The following is a 6115-nucleotide window of genomic DNA, read 5'->3' on the forward strand; positions in this document are numbered from 1 at the left end:
ACCCTTTACATCCACACTCACTCAGGTTCACACGAACTCTCACGTGTGTGCTCACACACGCTTGCAGTCAGAAAGGAACAGAAACACTGAAATCATGAGGAAGTCAGGTAGTTTGTGAGGCGCCTTCCAGAGACTCCACCCAGGCCACTCACTGGTTCTTCCCACAGTCTGGGAGCCCTCTGGACTAAACAGAACCTCACTGAAATCAAGGGAGATATGGGGGAGGGCTGAACCCTAACCAGCTAAGTGAGGGACAGCTATTTCTCTGTAAAATCTGCCATTACACCCAGTTATCACCCCACAGGAAAACAACTAGTACTTATCATCACATGGTTCCTTTCTGGTCAAACATATATAGTCTGCATTGAGGCTTAGTCCATGCCTCCACGGACCTGCCCCCTGTCCAGTGTGTCCGCCCGCTTACTACTGATTCCAGAAAGAGGTAGTGCCTCTTACCTGAATAGCCCACAGGGATGCTGAGGAGGAGAAAACAGAGTCCCTGGGGAAAGAAATGTCCACTCCAAGCCATCCTGAGCCCCTTGCCGGCGAGTTCACCCCTGCTACCATAAAAAACAGCAGACAACAAAACTGTGAGGGGTTCTCAGGAACTGACAAAGGTTTAGCAGGGTGGGAGGGGAATATATAGGCACATCCCCTTACGCCCTCTATATCTAGAGCCAATAGAGACCCTTTTTACCTTCTCAGAAGCTATTGAAGACTTTAATCTACCACCTTCTGAAGCTCAAGCACCAATTAGAGGCTGGATCTCACATATCTCCTTATATGAGCAGCACAGCCTTTGACATCATATTTCCTTAGGTCCCTCAGAAGAAGCCCCATGAACTGGTCCCACGATTCCGGTCCCTGTAGTCAGGGCTGGTGGGCTGCATCCAACAGCATAAGTGGCCGTCTCCCCACAAAAGCCCAGCTCTCTGGCTGATTGGCATGCCTGCGAGAGCCTTCTGGGGGAGGGTCCTGGGATCAGTTGACTCTCATCTCCGGGCCTGCAGGACAAGTATGGTGCCGTTCCCCTTGGTTCTTCCCTGTGGCTCGGCTCACAACTGAAGCTGACCCACAAGAAGGCTTGAATTATAAGAATAAGTATCAAGTCGGCAGAAAAAAGGAAACTGGCTGCTTAGAAATAGACAGGTGAATGTACAGGGAGGTAGGTGGAAATTATCGATCGGTGGAGGGTGCGTGCTTTTTCCATCTCAGTATGGTCTTCCTCCTCTTCTCTGTTTAGTCTGGAGGCTGTGCACCAGGAGCACAGACGTGTTCATAATGACAAGGGGCTTTGATGAAACTTAACTTTAGTCTCTCCTGGGGATCTTTTGTACCCCCTAAAACCACTTTGTCAAGCCCACTAGGATGAGTCTAGTCTACAAGGTATTCACAAAACAAACCTCCTTTACTCTGTTCTCTGGGAGCCAACCCTCCTGCTCCGAGTGCCAGGCTGATGGCCAGGCTTCAGCAATCTCCCAGCTTCAGTGCCCTCCAGGGCTGCCCTCCTCCTCCTCCACTCTCTCCCCCAGGATAAGCCAGTTGACTGACTCACTTGCCCCATTTTCTTCCCAGGAGGTTTGACCCCAAATCCATCTCATCCTTGCTGTCTCTAATTCATATGCTGATCCTCTCTTCATTTTTAATGGCTTTTATTATCTGTCCCATGAGAGAGCAAAAACAGTGATAGAAATAACAAATATTCATAGAGTATGACTGCTGACTGAAGTAAACTGTGAGTTACTGAGTACAGGGTGTCACACCAACAGTACTGAGCACAGTCTGCATTTACTAAGCATATAAGCCGTGGACCATAGGCTGGCAATAAAAGAAAGAATAATACAAACACTACTCCTGGCATCCTAGTGTTTGCTGGCAGTGAAAGATGTTCTATAAATAATTAGATATAAAATTGTTCCATTACAAATGTGAAAAACTATAAAGGAAACATACTGAGTAGCTATAGGGGTTGTAACTGTAGAAGTGAAGGTTGTAATGGTGGACTTCAAGAAAGCTGAACCGAGTCAGAGAAAAGTTCTCTTCAGAAGGGATATTAGTGGATGCCTAGTGAATGTATTGGGATTTTCCCGGAAATGCCAGTCCCCCAACCCACACTCATGGCCCTGCCCTAGAGTGTTTCATTTCTAGTAACTGCCCCCTCTCTGAGTTTCTGCAAATGTCTGTTCTGATCTCCTAATCCTTGCTCTCACTTCAGCCACAAAAACCCATTGTCTTAATGAGGTAGTTAGTGTATTGTGCCAATCTGGCCAATAAACACATGTGGGGGTAATTGAAGGGTGGAGGGATTAATGGCTCAATGAGCCTCACCTTTCTGGTTTTTGTGTCTCTTGGTCTCTCATGGTTGGACCCGGGTGCAGCTGCCTTAGCCAGTTCCCTGCTTCAACTGACAAGGCTCACTTCCTGCAAGACATCCTTGAGGAGAAGCCACATGGATCTACCCCGATGCAGCCCTGGGTGCTGGAGCACCCATGTGGAGACCCCTGCCACCGCTGAGATGCTTACACATTCACTGACTCGGCTTTTCTCCTGAAGTTGACATCATTGCCTCTGCTTTGTGAGATGGAGGAGGACTTTGTGGATTGGTGTTCGACATATGGGTTAATGGGTTAATGTTGGAGTTGTGGGCTTGGGAAGCACTGAGTTGGGATGTTTTCTTGATGTGAACTTACCCTTTATATAAAACTCTCTTATACATGAGTTTCTGTGGATTTGTTTCTCTAATATACCCAGACTAACACACTTAACATAGTCCATAAAAAAACAATCTCCTACCTCCTCCTTTAGTGTGTAACCTCTGATGGCTTAAAAGCTCATGAGAAGCCATTTAAGGTACAACGATTGGTCTTTACAGGTCCAGATGGAAAGAAGAGTGGAGGAGGTCAATGATACACGGAAACAATTAGTCAAGAGAGCTGATGAAACATACAAACATCAGTCTCCACAATCCCACAGACTAGAGCGTGACGGCTCTATGCAAGCACTCATCTGAAAGGGTCACAGTAGAAGGTCCTGGGTGGCATTGGGGAGAAATGTGAAGCAAAGCTCAAAATCAAAGAAGAGACCAGGCTTACTTGTCAGATACAGACTAGTGGAACCCCCTAGACTATGGCCCTTTGCCACAGTTCGGCCAAACAATGAATAGGTCTCTAAGGGGAAGAGTAACAGTAGAGAGTAGGCACACCTTAGAAAAGCCAGCTGCTTGAGCTCAAAGGGCAGCACTTAGCCATGGGCAACACCCAGAAGCGTTTGAAAAGAAGGAATGGAAACGCACAACCTAAGGTGGAAGTGGCATAAAGAACGGTGATGATTAAGGTGTTGCATCATCTTGGCTGGGCCATAACTCTCAGTGGTTTGGTGGTCATGATGCAGGTATTCTCTCTTGATGACATCTGATATGATGTAATTACTTCCATGATGAAACAGATTATGAGCAGCCAATCAATTGGAAGGGAGTTTTTTCAAGGGTGCAACCTGCTTCCAATAGATATGGTCATTCTGGCAAAGCTCATTTGTCTTCAGTTGGATCTAGATCCTGCATCTGTCTCATCCTCTGGCCTCTTGGATTCTTTCCCGCGACATCCAGAAGCCTGCCACTGATCTGCCGATAAATGACATGAAACAAAACAGTACAGAAATTGAATGGTAAACTGGTTTATTCTTTAAATATTCACCCAATTCACAATAGATTTTTTTCCTAAAATAGGACCTTGAAAGCGGGTCCTGGGTTATGGATCCCTCAAAGAAAAGGGGATTGGCTCAATGGATAATAGCCGAGGATTACAACAGTGAGACTCAGAACTATTTGTATGGTCTCTGCCTGGTTTGTTTTGGTTTTTTCCTTACCAATGGGGGAGGAGTGGGAGGCATGGGGGGAGGGGTGGTGGTGATGAGCAAATAACAACAGGGACAGAGGAATAGCAAGGGATCTAAAATTGACAGTGAGGAAGGTGTAGCGTTCCTGGTCATATTAGGTCAATTTAAATATATCCGAGAGGAATTACTGAGAGGTGAATGATGAGTAAACATGATAGTGGGGACAGGAGGAAAGAAAAAGAGGAACAAATAAGAAAGTAAAAATTAAATATATAAGTATAAATATAGATATGTAAACATATAAAGATAGGTGTATCTGTGTGTGTGTGTGTGTGTGTATACAATAAGGAAGCAGATGGTCTTTGGGCCTCAACTTAAATCTTACCTCAGTACAAAAACAGTTGGTTCAAATAATGTGGCATTATATACATTCTGGACCCCATCACTGAAGACAAAATGGGTGCATAAGCAAATGTGGTGAAGAAAGCCAGTAGTGCCAGCTATTAAAAAATATAGCATCTGGGATCTTAAAGAGTTGCCTACATCAGTACACCAGCCTGTGTGATTATGAGGTGCTAACAAGAATAGGTATCAGAAATTCAAAAACAAGCAATCAGATTGATGTGAAGGAGCACAGACAAAGTGGAGACCCAAAGCTCACCTGTAAGATAACTGGACAGTACCTCACAGGAGGGTCACAGGGAAGGGACGACATATCCAGGGTGCAGTATAGTACTGATGAAACACATAAATATCCTCTAGTTCTTTAATATTTCCTCCCCTTACTATTATGATCTTAGTGTCACCTCATTAATCTTGTGAGACCTGTGCATGTTCATTTGTATAATAAAGATGGTTCAATACATGAAATTCAAGATAGATAAACCCTTCAGAAATAGTAATGGGAGTAATGGTTCCCTAAGGGTATATGAATAGAGGGGGAAAGGGGAATCCAATAGGAATGATGATTGTATAACCCTAGTCAAGGGGAACAAATAATAGAATTGTAGGTGAATGGATACATTGGACGGTATAAGATACAGCAAATGATATTATAATAGTTCCTGGGGAGCAGAGTTTGGAGGAGGGATAAAGGGGAACTGATACCAAAGAGTTCAAGAAGAAAGAAAAAGTTTTTGAAACTGATGGTGGCAGTAATTGTATAATTATGCTTGATCTAATTGAATTATGGATTGCTATAATGTTGTAAGAGCTTCCAATAAAATGATTTTTTAAAGAAAATATTATTTTTTAATTCGCCTGTAATCAAGCCTGACTCATAATGACTCTAAAGGATAAGGTGGAACTCTCATATACTGTTCCCAAGGCTGTATACTGTGGGTGGACGGCCACAACTTCCTTGCAAGAAGCAGTAGTAGTAGGCTTAGATCATCCACCTTAACCCAGTGCATCACCAAGGCTCCTCCTTTGAACTGTACCTGTCCTTAAAATTCATTATTATCTCTTCTCTCTGAGTCTACCTGAAATAAAATGCACTAGGCATTAAGGGGGGAAACGAGGTTGGTTTACAAAGGGGTGCACTTAACTGACAGGTATAAAGGTATAAAGATGTAGAGCCAGTCCTCCAAGAATCCAGAGCCTGAAAAAACTAAGAAGACTTCATGCTTGGTAAAGTAGAGGGGCAGCAAAATATAGGAAGGCTCTCAACGAGATGGACTGACCCAGTGGCTACAACAGTGGGCTCAAACACAGGAACAACTATGAGGGTAGTGCAGGACCGGGCAGTGTTTCATTCTATTGGGCATAAGATTGCTATCAGTTGGCATCAACTGATGGCACCTGTGTTAGTCCGGGTACTTTAGAGAAACAAATCCACAGAAACTCATATGTATAAGAGAGCTTGATATAAAGGTTAAGTGCGCATCAAGAAAATATCCCCACCTAGTGCTGCCCAAACCCACAAGTCAACATTAACCCATATGTCCAACACCAATCCACAAAGTCCTCCTCCATCTCACAAAACACACGCAATGATGCCGACTGCAGGAAGAAAGCTGAATCAGTGAATGTGTAAGCATCTCAGTGCTGGCACGGGTCTCCACACGGCTGCTCTAGCAACCAGGGCTGTATCGGGGTAGATCCATGTGGCTTCTCCTTGGGGATGTCTTGCAGGAAGTGAGCCAGGGTGCAGTTCCAGCTGAAGCAGGAACTGACTAAGGCAGCTTCACCGTGGTCTGACCATCACAAAGCAAGAGACCCCAGAACCAGAAAGGTGAGGCTCATTGAGCCATTTATCCCTCCGCCCTTCAATTAACTCCAC

This window comes from Tenrec ecaudatus, chromosome 6, assembly GCF_050624435.1.
Source record: "Tenrec ecaudatus isolate mTenEca1 chromosome 6, mTenEca1.hap1, whole genome shotgun sequence".
Taxonomy (NCBI): domain Eukaryota; kingdom Metazoa; phylum Chordata; class Mammalia; order Afrosoricida; family Tenrecidae; genus Tenrec; species Tenrec ecaudatus.